The sequence below is a fragment of the Ammospiza nelsoni genome, chromosome 1, assembly GCF_027579445.1.
Source record: "Ammospiza nelsoni isolate bAmmNel1 chromosome 1, bAmmNel1.pri, whole genome shotgun sequence".
In the NCBI taxonomy this organism is placed as follows: Eukaryota; Metazoa; Chordata; class Aves; order Passeriformes; family Passerellidae; genus Ammospiza; species Ammospiza nelsoni.
The window spans coordinates 45,562,059-45,576,173 of NC_080633.1; the positions used below are offsets into that span (position 1 = coordinate 45,562,059).

General features: G+C 39.3%; 1 protein-coding gene across 2 annotated transcripts in view; it reads right to left on the reverse strand.

Annotated features, from left to right (window-relative positions):
• The window catches only part of TRAK1 (trafficking kinesin protein 1), a 102,833-nt gene that overhangs the window by 67,429 nt on the left and 21,289 nt on the right, over positions 1–14,115 (reverse strand). For both annotated transcript variants that reach the window (XM_059476335.1, XM_059476342.1), the window contains one exon: positions 13,475–13,767. The gene's annotated coding sequence lies outside the window, so the exon portion shown is untranslated. Of the gene's footprint in view, positions 1–13,474; positions 13,768–14,115 lie in introns of those variants that run through there.

A 14,115-nucleotide genomic window follows, 5' to 3' on the forward strand; every position in this document is an offset into this window, starting at 1 on the left:
TTAACCTTTCTAAGCCAGAAATTACATTGCCAAAAGCATCCCAAGCACTAAAAATTGCAAGAACATTACTATTCTATCAGACAACAGGGCAGACAATACCAAGATGAACTCATACTGTCAATCTCCTGCCTACATACTTCGTAAAACCCTGATAACTAGAACTATAACCCACTTGGGAAAGTTACATTGTACTTTATGGTTCAAGGAGTTTGCTATTACCTATCAGGAGCTATTCTCCTCTGCCTTCATCCACACTGCTCTGCTAGCTGTTGTGCATATGTGTCTTCCAAGCCTCCCTGCACTTAGATGCCCACATGTGCATCGGTTTTTATAGAGCTCTGTGCAGTGCAAGAATCAGCCTGCACACATCATTTTAAGAGGTCCTTGCAGCCTTCTCAGAGGGATTACTGGTTTACACAGAGAAACAAGATCTGCTCCCCATGCTTAGAAAGATGACAGTCAGCCTGTAACTACAGACTTTCTTTTTCCCTGGCTATCTTTTTAATGGTTGACACAGCATCATCTCAGTGCCTGCAACCATCTGAGTGCAAAAAGACAACTGATCTTCTGAAAAACACCTGCTGACATCTACTAGACAATCAAAAATCTCTCTGTGTACATGTACACATAAAATAATTTTCTTCTATACATCTATCTCTGGATTACCTAATTGCTCTCAATCTCAAGAAAATAGATAATGATTTTTTCATTGGGGTTATTTTGGAAGAGTTTTCCTGGTCGAAATGTTAGTTTTTCTCTTCAGAAAAATGCAAGAATCTACACAGCCAAGATGATGGTCTTGGGAACAAAGAAATAAAAACTTTGAAAAATTCAAACTTTTAGTGTCTTTCTCTTTTTTATTAGGATTGCAAAAGAAACACACTTTATAGATGAGATGAGAAAGTTTCAGTTGTACAGATAAGTAAACTGGCTTGTTTTATCCCAAAAACTAGTGAAAACTGAATGCAGAGGAAGCAACCAATAAAATGCGAGGAGAAAAATAGACCCCTCATTCATGCACACACAGGAAAAAAACCCATACAGCTTTATTATGGAAAAGAAATCCACTAGAATGTGAAGGCCAGGCAGTAAAGAAATAAGAATTATCATGGAAAACAAGTCAACCAAGAAAATTCTTCTACTCTACCATATAATAAATCCTGAGCATTTCTAAGCAATTCAAAAGGCTAATAACCGGAAAAGATGTTAATGAGTAATTGGCAAGGCAACTTTTTATGACGCTGTTCTGATGCTATTGCCATTAACTTCTACTGCAAGTTTAAAATCTGTGTACCAGCAGGAAATATGAACAGGCTCTGATGCAATTACCTATTTAGAAAAACAGAACACCATAATTACACTTGTTCATGGCTAGACATTAGTTCACCACTTAAATCATGGCAATATTCTCAGTGCTACAGTTACACAATCTTTCCCCCCTTCACTTCTCCTCCCCTCCCTTTTCTGAGATGCACATATTTGTATTGAGAAGATACGCAGATTAACACCATCCTCCATCCTCAAACACCAGGTATATTTTTAATAAGACCCTGATTGTGCTTCCACAGAGGTTTTTAAATTATTTCTGATTAGAACTGCAAAGATAAACAATTAAGTAACTTCTCTAGTAAGAACACCCAAGAAGTCATCTGTGATTGTGAATTATGATTAAGTTAACTGATATCCAAGAGATATAAAAGCACTTCCTCTTCTCCCAGATGGTACCTCCATTTTGTTGAGAAAAATGTAACACCTTAAACTTAAAACAATTAACTGATAATTAATTTTAAAATGATACAACAAAATATAGCTGAACCATATCCTTTTGAGTTGCTGTTATGGATTCTGGGGTTCGTAATTTAAGCAATTGTCAACTTTCATTTTTTTGGAAAATACATTTGGCAAACAAATTTCTGCAAGCAGATAAAAGCCAACTTAAATAGTTAATAAGTTCTGAACTCATGATTCTTAGTAAAGCATGGATCATTACAGATTCTGCTTATGCTCTTGCAACTCTATAGCTTTCATAGCACTATAGCACTTGATAGAAATAATTAAATATTTTAAAAATTAATAAATTCCACTATTTTTCACACTATTTTTGAAAGTAACATGTTCTACTGCTTTAGTTTCTTCTTCACTTAAATATATGAACACCCCACCTCACTTGTTTTGTTGCTTGCAAACATGTATTTCTCAATGCCCTGTTCCTCAGGAAATAAAGAACGTGCACAGTCTGCTTTACAGTAATTTTTGACAACATTCCTCCTCGTGCTCTCTGTTTTCTAAATGAGATTAAAACAAATGTTTTCAAAGACTTTTGTCCTGCTTAATTTCTTGTTACAGTTTCTAATCTTCTCTTTCCATAAAGAAGATGCAAAACAAGCAGAACAGTCCAGCTGAGCGCTCTTCTGCATATTTCTTCCCACTTCAGTAGCCCTTGGGTAGTTTTTAATGGATTACCTACTAACATGTTTCATATCTTTTCATACAATGACATTTGACTGGTTGGTGTGTCTTTCCCGTTCTGGACATACTAAACCTCTACCCCATGCCTCTCAAGTTTCACTGGTTATTTCAGCTTGCTTAAAGGAAGCAAGGAAGCATTTCTTTAGAGGAAGTTTTATTATGCTTGCTGATTTAGGTACCTTTGACTATTTCATCAGTTCTCTTTCTTCTAGGCACATCTCTATCCATACTAAATACTCTAAATACAGTAAACTAACTCTTCACTGTAGAAACTGAAGTGAGGGTGGGAGGATGGTTTCTTCCTTCCCCCATTTTTTTTTAAATTTTTCACATGCAGAGAAAGAAAGAATTTGCAGGACAACCATGTTCATATGAGGATAAGAGTACACTTGCTTATTTTCAGATGCACACTTCCATCTTTCCTCTGCTGACAAGTTGATCATAGAGAAAATGGAGTGAAAGGTCTAAAACAATGGGAGCTGACAGTATGGAGACAGCACAACTCCTCAAAGAATGCCTTCCCCCTCTGCACATAACACAAGACATTGTGTAGGGTGGTCACCCACTGTCCTTTGCATCCTGCACTCATACATTAGGGCACTTCCCATAAAGTTACATATGTACTTAGCTGTCAGCGTTACTTGGAGGGGTGGAACTGTGCCAGCATCTCACAAACAAGCAATTCAGCCTCAGTCAAACTAACTTCAACTCCAGCTAAGTTCAACATGAACCACAGGTAGACAGCTTTGAAAATCTCATTCCTATTAATGTGGTCACCTAAAAGCATCTCATCTGTCAAATTCTATTCCCTACCAGGCTTTTGGGTTTCATCTTTTTATGGCTATAGTGGTATCTTACAGGAGGAAAGAAAAACCTACTGTGACTGCTAAAGAAGGAGCACTTGCTCAATTTCAGGATGAGCTTCACATTAGAGCTAATGATAAATTCAGAGAATGAACCTAGAAGAATGAGAAGGGACAAGGGTGTGGGGATTGTGGCAGCCAACAAAGAACACCCCAAAACATACAGAAAACACGTAAAGAAAAGGAACTATACAAACCTCAGAGCCTGGTGTCTGCAGGAGCCTTTACAAACACAACACAAACAGCTTATCGGTACAGCCCTCGCAAAGAACACAAAATGTATAGTTCCTGTCTGTCTGCGTTCTGGTTCAAACCATCCCTATCTCCATGGTTTTACTGCTTTGCTTGTGAGCAGAGCTCCCCTCCCAAGGTTAAAAGCACTCCCAGGTCTCCAGAGAACCTGCCGGCAGGACAAACTGCCACCTGCCGGCAGGACTGCCTTAGTACCCGAACCCCCAAATCCCACAGGACATTGTGCCAGCCAGTTTCCTGCTTTCAGCCCACTCCTATAAGTGGAAAAAACAATCACTCACAAACCCAGCCCTGCCACGAACCATGCTCAGGGCTCTTATCAAGAAGGAGTGCACCAGAACACACAAGTCATGACAGAAAAGACCACAAGAAAACCACCCAGAGACAGTTTCATTCCCACAGAACAGTGCCCCTGAGTTGCAGTTCTGATGGAAGCCAACACCTTACAAACAGCACAAAGTGGCTGTACTACCCAGAAATGCCTCCTCTGAGCACAGGGAAAGAACTGCTGAACAAAAGTAGTGTGGGCAGCAAAACAACTCCACTCTGGATGTGACCTAAGGGAAGTGCTGGGCTGCTTGGCAACCTTCAAAACACAAGCTTTGGTCACTGGGGCGTATCACATGCCTGCCCCGAGTATCTTCCAGGAAACTCCACCACATCAAACCCCAGCAGCTGGTGCTCAGCCCACAGCCAGAAAGGGGCAGCCTAAATATCCTCTCCTTCTTAAACACAAACAAAGCAAACAAACAAAAACAAAATATGCCTCAGTAGCACTCTCAGGCAAATCTTGCACTTCTTGTAAAAGAACTAAAACATCATAACTTGTCACTACCTTTTGAGGCAGCTGAGGAAACAGAAGTAGATACAAGCACAGTAACAAAAAGAGACAGGAGAAACAAGGAAACTCTAAAGAAAGCTGGAAGAATAAAGAACTCTACTACATTACTTTGTGGGACCACATACTGCTCTCTTTGGTTTTCAGTTCTGTCCTACTTTCCACATGCATATTACACTCAATCTTGACACTTAGCTCTGAGTTTTTTAAGTTCCTCTGTTTTAAATCTTTGAGAATGGACAGTCAATAAATAACAATCCCAAAGTACAAAAAGCACACAATACCTGCATAGGGTCACTTCCAGTGCTGGCTTTATACTAGTTAAGTAAAAGTAACGTTCTCTGCAGACAAGGGCTACAGCATGGAGGCTAGAGTCCAGCCACATGTAACACAAGAAATCGAAGTTTGTTAGGTTGAGGCTATTCCATGCCAAATACCAGAAGATTTTGACTGCTAATTTTGCTCCGTGTGACACTGAGATTAGCCACCTAATCTAGATCAACAAGGAGACAGGAGGCCATGACTACATTAGCAGTCTCCTTTTTCAGAAGACCTACAAGTCTAACCGTACTCCATCGATAGAAGCAAGAAGGATGCTCTTTCTCTAAATGTGTTTCCAGCAGATATTTCCTGGCTGCTTGGAACAGCCCAACAGCCTCATCTTCCCCATGCTTTCTGTCCATTGAGACAGTGATGGAATGAACTCATCTTTAACACTACAAAGAGATCCACATAAAAATGAAAAGCAGAACAGTTCTACCACACAATTAGGATGCTACCTATGCTACTGAAGTGGAAAACATGGCCTGTAGTCATCCATTATTTGAGTTCTGTAGGCCCACAAAGACACAGTCGTTATGTATTGACTGAGGTCTACAGTTACAAGTTTTTCTTTAGTATATACATGTAATACAGTTACAAGTTTTTCTTCTTTGTATATATATGTAATTGTTAAATAATGCTCAAGAAAAACTTGAGCAATAGGCAAAACCCCAGGACCTACCATATGGTATTCAATGTCTGTTCTAGGATGCTCAGAATCTACTGAAACGGTACTGAAGTCTTTCAAATAATACTGCTGAACTCAGGACATAGGTTTCAATGTAAAGCAAGTAGTTAGCTTCTCAGGCAAAGGGAAAAAAAAAATCCAATTCACTGATTTGTCCAAAGGAAAAGATAGCCTTAGCATCCTTACATATCTGTAGTCTCACTACTGTCTGCAAAGCCAAACATCTGGAAGAAAAGCCCTTCAACATGAAAACTGTCTCATACCTCAAACTCAGATTCCTCAAACAGCCATAGCAGCTTCTGTAACTTGACTGATGTGGTATGACATGATTTGAAATTGCAAATTCTGGCACACCTTTTACCAAAGTTGTTTAAGCAGTGGTTCTTCTGCCTCTGAACATGGAAAAAACTGCACAAAATCCTCTGAACATGGAAAAAACTGCACAAAATCCTGGCTTCCACAGGAAAACAAAAGATTCCATGCCAACCTCTTTTTGGCTTGGCCAAACACACCAGCTAAAGACTAGGATAAAGTTGAGAATGTCAAAGCTAACGAAGATGAAAGTCTACAGTTCCAATGTGAGGAATGCCATTGTTTACCAGGCTGAAGTCTCCCTGCTTTGGTTCCATCCTACATACACATTCCTGCTACAAATAAAACCTGAGACAGATCTGGTGGTTTGGTCCATTAAAGTATCAGGACCCTACAGAACACAATGTCATAAATTTCAATGAACTTTGCTTTAAATTAAGGTATGGAAATATTTCTCCCTGTAGATAAATGTACCCATAGTCATGATTTTTACATTAAACAGAAAATAAAAGGAAACTCTGCCACCATGGCTATTCTTTTAGATTAAGAACAAAAGCTATTCATGTACCAAAGGCATGCTGGCAATGCACTGTTCAGCAGCAGTAAGAATAAACACATTCATTAACCATTAGGATCTTCCAGCTGCCAAGAGAGACTGCAAATGTCTCAAAAACCCATTGATAAATCACTGAGTACGAAAACCCTGAAAAGCAATTGTCCTGCTTTTCCTTGTTGTTCAGTCCAGCTACAAAATGTGCCAGCCACTAAACAATGGCTGTCAACAAAGCTTTCACAGAATCACAAGCAAAACATGAGAATTAAATCTTATGTAGCTTGTTCTTTACAGATGCTTACTTTAAGTGAAAAATGTGTTGCTTCATTATGGACACACATACATACACTGCAGGAAAAAGGTAAAGCTGAACTTCCTGTAGTATGGAACTAAATTGATTATGGAATAAAAGCTATTTTCACATATTTAAATGCACCAATAATCAAATGTAGCTATTTAGTCTTCCTCACTATTCATTGCACTACAACAGGAAAACAAAAAATGCAAAAAAAAAAAAAAATCCTCACAAAAATCTACTAGGCACTTGCCTTCAGTAATTTCTCAAAAGAACGCACCCAGAACAATGATCAACACTTACTGCCCCTATCTTGAACAAAGTACATATTTAGGAATGATAAGTGCTTCTCAAAACAAGGGAAATCTAAGAAGAATGCCTTTAAAAATGTAACACTGGACTTGTAATTCCAACAGTTGCTTTCATAGTGACTTCGGAATTGACAGTTTCCACTAAAAACATGGATTATATTAGAAAGCATAAATAAGTAAGAGAGCACAGCAGAATTCTGCTTAAGGAAATACCAACGAAAGAAACGTCATCAAACCACAAAAAGACAATCCTAGATATAATAAAAACATATGACCAAGATACAGATTAAGAGGTAGTGTGACAACCTGACACAGGAGAGGAATCAGAAAAAACCACCAGGTAACTTGAAAAGGATAAGAGCTGGAAAGCACCTGTGGGAGGATATGAGGGGGGGGGACAATCTGCATGGAGTTGACTGAGAATGTACCAAAAGCTAGACATAAAATTCAAAATGGAGGCAATGATGCAGCAGGCACAGAGAATAAGATCATTTTGTCAGAGTATGCTAGACAGAAATAGTCAGACTCAGAAAATTGTTCTAGTAATGCCAAAGTAGCTATCTCATGTTAACAGGACTGGCATTTTCAGAATGCTATAGAGAAAGGAAGATTGTTCAGAATTTAGAAATTGCTGCTTAGAGAAATGTCATAAAAGAGAGAGAAGAACCTAAAACTAGACCAAGCTTACAGGATGAGACTGATGACAATAACTTACAATCAAGTAAATGGGCTGAGGAAAGGACCAACATTCTCATAGTTTTATTTAAATGAGAGACCAAGACAGCTGGGAGAGGAGTAGACAGGGGTATAAAAACGATGAAGGTTTTTCAAAATCATGAAGATAACTTCATTAGGGGAAAGAAGAACTGATATTCACCAAAATCCTGCATAACTAGGACAAATACTGACAGAAACTGCAAGATTGGTGTCACTGCGCACAGGAGTAGCAGTCATAAACTACCAGGGTAAAACAATCAGCAGATCCAGATAAGAAAAAGCTATGGACAGGTTCCAACACTAAATAGTTCTGCATGATGGGGGTACTTATGCTGACAGCAGAGAGTGGCTGAGTACGTGATCTCCGTACCAGTACCTGCAGTTTCTGAAGTCAGAAACACAGTCCTGAGCTGGCTGGTCCAACAGAGCAGAGTCTTCCTTATGCTCTTTGTTTGAGCTCCAGCTCCATCAAGCAGCATTTAACATCTCTCATATTGATAAAACTGAGAAAAATGTGGAAGTCCAACCCCAAACCAGGAGCAGAAAAAGAAGCAAATTCTAGAACAAGTTATGCTCCACTGAAAGAGAAATGTAACCACAACAGTAAAAGAGAAAGGTAACCCCAACAGAACTCAGAGAGATTCAAATAACGGGAAGCAATTCAAAACTGTTAATATTTTATCAACAGTTTTTTGCTTAGTTTAAAGCTAGAAGTCAACCAGCAGGCCTGTAACAGGTACCAAAATCAACCAGAGCACCCTGTTGAACAGTCTCAGAACAGCAAGCACATTGTGCCTGGTGGTAACTCACATACCTAGAATAGAACAGCCACAGGTACAGCATTCTCCCCATCACCTGCATAACAACAGTAAAGCAATCTCACAACAACGTGTAATACCTAAATCCCTATGGACTTAGAGTAATCGTGCTTTATCATGTTTGAAACAGAAGGAATAGAAATTCTGCCTTTCAACACAAAAACACCTGTCTTGTGGGGAGACACACATACAATGGAATGGAATGGAAATTCTGTGGGCCCTAAGTATATATTTTAAAATAAAGTGATTTATTTTGATTCTTTATGATTCACATAAAGAAATGGTCTGAACAAGACCAGTTATCTGTAGGATCTGTCAGTTATCAAAATGGGCTGATGTTACCATGAAGATGGTAATTTGGTGTAGGAGAATGGAATCTCTTTCGTATGGGAACATATTTAAAGTCTGAAAACGGATAGAGACAGGATGAAAACCCAGAGAAAACTTTCTGCACCCAAACATTGCTAGGAGATTGTGTGAATGAGACTTGGCAGCAAGAGAAAGTTGGTTTCTCTGGGTGTTATGACTCCTTCCACTGCAGTCACTGCAGTAACGTGCAAGTTACACAACCCACAAGGAAGGTCAAACAATACCAACTCTTCTCACTGACACCTTCCTGCTGAGAAATAAAAGACATTTTGTTTGACCCCTCCAGTAATGAAACTTTTTTAGAAATTAAAAAAAAAAACCCAAAACCTACTAGTGTTAATTGCAAACAAAGTAAGACACAGAACAGATTATTACCACAGAGCATTTCCCAATAATTCAACAGCCCTCAGGAAATTGTCCTGAACAGCCAGAAAACACATTCCTACATGTGCTTAGTAAGAGTAATTAGTACAATGAACAAATGAATTATGCAAACTAATGAAGGAGCTGGGCAATTTAAATTACAGTCCATTCATTCTCTCCCTTTTCAGAGAAGGATGAAGGAAACCTACATGGCATATTAAGCAGTTAGCTCTTGAATCACAAAGTACGCCATACCAAAATCAATGCAAATTGTGAGTATTCAGACATGCAAAACCAGACAAAGTTAACTTACTGAAGATGTCTAAGGATTCTATGTTAAGCATATTTTAAGATTAAAAAAAATTAAAAAATCAAAAAGCCTCACAAAAATATTCTGGCAATCAGACAGCTATCACAAGAGTAATATCCAGTGATATTTGACTTCCATCCCCATCATACTCCCCATTTCCAGAGGGACAGGATTTGTCAGACAGCAGGTAACAGATAAGAAAGAGGCAATCAGACTAAGAGGCTTTTGTAATTCATAAAATTGGGACTACTGACCAATTTAGAGATACTCTGCTTTTTCATGTCAAGATTACAGCCCTTCCTGGTCTACAAAAAATGGGATGGGGGTGGTGGTGCTTGTGGTGGTGTTAGAGAAGAAAGCCCCCAGCTCCAGTTGCTGTTTTCATCAACATCTGACTGAAAGTATTCACATCTGCACTGCAATTGCAGAAAAGACAGACCTTGAAAGGCATTTCCACTCCCTTTCTAGCAAAAAGAACACTAGATGGTGCTACATCCGTATTCCTACCTCTACACTCTCAGAAGATGAGAGCAGCAAGAAAAAGTTAAAAGGAAAAAAAACCCAACTAGGACACGATAGGTGCCTCCCACACGAAGCAGCACTATGCCACTTCCATACAGTGCTGCCCCACTGTCCACCAACCTCAGGGCTTGAGTCCCCTGCCCATTTACCTGCAGGAGCCCCACAATCAATAGAAAACTTGAAGTCAGACTACACTGAACTTTTCTCCTAAATCTTGCTAACAAAACCTAGAATGAAATATTACAAAACAAAATATCTATTACAACCTCTACTGAGTAAATTTTCAGGTTTAGTGTTTAAAGTGCTCCACCACACACAAAGTAGTCATTATTATTTTTCATAATAACACTTAAAACATTCAGAAACAATTTTTTTCAAGGATTAACTATCCTATTTCATCTGCCCTTCTGTGCTGAAGTCAGCACAGATTCAAAAGCATTTACCTGCATAAAGCTTCACTTGCAACCTGTGAGCTTTGGATGGTGCTTTAGTATAAAATTCAGTGGGAAAGGTGCTTTTAGGGTGCTGTTCCTCTCTCAGACACTGGCTCAAGGAAATTTTTCACCACACTGCTTTTGTCACCTGGACCCAGCCCTACAGTGCTTACTGCCTCTGTTATGCCAACAGAATTGCTTTTAGGACACACAATAGGACAATAAGAGAGGTGTGACCTAACTAAAAAGTAAGGCTCATCTCCTCTCTGACACAAAAGCACATCAAGGAATTCTATCCAGACCAGTTGCCTAAAATACCTCTAGTTGCACTCCCACAGAAATCTGTTCAAGCCCAACTCTGAGATGGTTTGGAGACAAATGCTTAAGCCAATCCCATATCCAAGAATACACACTTAGCACAATCAGAACGTGCCATGCTCTCAGCTGCATTGACTTTGCTCTTGGGTCCCAGGCAGAAAAGATGGTGCTGCTGACAGAGAATGCCAAAGTACCTCTCTACTCCCAGCAAACACAATGGGAAACAAAAACAATAACAAAAAGAAAAGGAAGCAGCATTAAAAATTCTTTGAGCATCAATAGTCTGGAAAAGTTAAATAGCAAAATGTGCACACCATACAATTTACTATTAGCTATATCAGAGATGACTCCAATTACCATTAGCTTGCTGCATTCCAGAAAGCATCAACACACCACACTGTGCCTTAGTTTCCCATTCTTTTCTTAAATGTGCCCACACCTTTATTCACAAGAATTTTTGCAGCTAATTTGTACAATAGGCTGTAAGTGTAATTTAGGACTTTAAAAAATATAGATTGCCCTGATTGCTGAATTTGAGCTCTAGGATTAGTCAAGGCTCGGTATCAGAAAAAAAAGTATAGTATATGCAGACTTGATATAAGAAATTTTTTCCCACTAAACAATTTAAAACTGTAAATAGTGATAACTTGTCAATCAGAACTAAACAAAGTCTTCATGTTAAAGTCTTTGACAATCCTGACAATTCAGTCAAGTATTTATCTTTCAGATTGTTTCAAGGGTATACACACTGCATACCTGCACACAAAACTGACAAAGATTTTACAGAGGGAATATGAGACCAATTCCTTACTTCCAGCCTATGCCCTCTGAAACCTTCAAAATGCAGAGCAAGAAGCTGAAACTCAAAAATCCATAAACACCATAAAATGCCCCCAAATAACCAAACAATCAACAAAACCACTGCTATTTCTACTGAAAGTCACATCATGTTGTTCTCAGGTCACAAACAGTACAAATCTGACACCCCAGAATAACAAATCCATTTTTAAAAGCAATTTAGAACCAATCTGTAAACAACACTTGGCTGACAGCTAAGCAAGAAGAAAGAGATTCAGAAACTACACCAGGCTTGAAGGAATGTGAATTAGCAAGAACATGTGCTGGTCTCCATTTAATGAAAACTTTTTAAATGTTAAAAAGTGAATTTGTCTTGCCTTTCAAGAAACCATAATCAAGAAGGCATCTTGATTCATTAAAGAAGTTGGTTGTCCTGGCTTGTTGTCAGAGACAGAAAAACAAAGTTAAATTCCTGTTAACAGAGCAGGAAGGAGAGGAGCTGAAAGGGAGATAGGCCACAGCCAGCAGAATAGATTGCAAGATCCTTCTACAAGGGGCCTGGAAAACAGAGTTATATTACCCAGAATGCATTTATGTGATGAGCAGTTTCTAGTCTACCTAACAACATGGAAGTCAAAAGGATCACCATTTTTGAACTAACCAGTTAAGGAGCTCTAAATCCATGAAAACAGGGAAGGAAGGATGGCAAGTAAGTTTGTTTATTTAAACAAAATATTTATTGTATGTAGATGCATACCTGACAGAGTGACTCCAGGGTTAATCCTGCTGCTTGCCTTCCCACAGAAATCAGGGTGGACTTGAGAGCACCTCTGCCCATCTTTTTTTTTTCAGAATATCAGCCTTTAGTAACTACACAGCTGTTGGGCTGATCTAAGCTAAGGCATGCTACTAAAGCAGCTGCTGACAGTCACCATTAGCTAGTTCTCTGATTTAAAGACAGTTCTAGAAAGGGCTGACAGTAACTCAGGATAAAAGTAGCTGGCTGCCAATTAGAATGGCCTTAGTCTTATTGCTGTTTTTCTCATTTCTCCCTTCCAAAAACTCAGCTGACTCCTCAAACATTCCCAAAAGGACTTAGAACTCACAAGGTCACATCAGGCTAAGAGAAGCCTCAGAGCTCAGCCAACAAACCATGGACTTGGAATGAAAGCTGCCTGTCATTTCATGGCCATAACCATGACTAAACTGAGTTACAGTGATTATTCAAACACAAAAAAATGGGTCAGCTGACCACAGCACTAAGAATCCAATTCTGTTTAAAATACCATATTTCAACACATATTCCATTTATGTGTATGAATCTATAACAGGGTATTCAGCCTTTCATAAAAGCATGCAGAAGAAGCTATTCCATATACATTATATTCCATATACATTAACTTTTACTGTTCCAGAACAAATGTGAAAAAACGAAATGGGTTTGAAAAGCAAAAGTGTGTACAGGAAAAATGTCAGATCCTATTTCTCCCATCCCTATTTCTCCCATTCTTCATATGAGAAAGCAATTCTCATATGAAAATAGAATTCTAAATTATGCTGAACATTAGGACAAGCATTCCATAAACTTTAAGGTGCAGTGTTCGCTTCTCCTCATCCCTGACTTTTGTTATTTTCCAAACAAACTTTCAAATGGTTCAATTTCCTTAGTACATAAATACAAAAAATTGTATTGTAAACCTGGTTTCACAGCTATCATTGATCTGGCCTATTTGCAAGGACCTTAAACATTCCAAAGTGCTCTCAGTGAAAATCCTGGTGCCGGGGAAATCACTTAAAGAAGAAGAAATCTGCAGAACAGCGAAAACACCATCCATGAAGCAGATACCCCATCAAGAGCTTAAGAACAGAAGCTTAACTCTACACCACCAGATGCTCACCAAGGTAAAGGATTTGACTGCTTACCAGTAATGGTGCAGGCATCTCTGTACTCTCTGCAGTCTGGCACATCATCTTCCACGCCTTCGCTTACATAGTGCTCCTCGTGAATGCCTGTGTCGCGGGCTAGGACTGCATGGCTCGACAGCTCCGAGGGAGGCACGGCGGCGGCCAAAGTGCAGTCGTGCAAAGCTGTGGCGTCCAGCTTGGCAGGTTTCACAGGCTCGTACAATGTGCCATCAGGGGGACCAGCACTGGAGGCCGGGGCTGGCTGGCACAGATGGAACTCCTTGTCTTCGCTAGAGTTGGCTTCAAGAAGTCTGCAGAACACAAAAGGAACAAATGGTCAATTCAAGCCATTCCAAACAGTGTATACCAGGACAGATGGTTTTCTTTTCTTTAAACATTAGTTTAACCTGAGAAATTCAGCATTTACTGAAACCCCTACACTCTTCACAGAGCAGCTGCCCATCTCTGCACTTTGCCCAGTGGTGTACACTCTGCCCCTTGCACAGTAGCAAAGTGTCAGTCCTTGTACTGCGTTTTTTACTAACAGCTGATTAAACATCCATATTTTTGCCAATTTCAACTTGCAGTAAGCACAGTCCATTCACCTTGACTCATTCACCAACTTTCTCTCATGTCAGCAGGTCAAAGTTTTGTGTAAT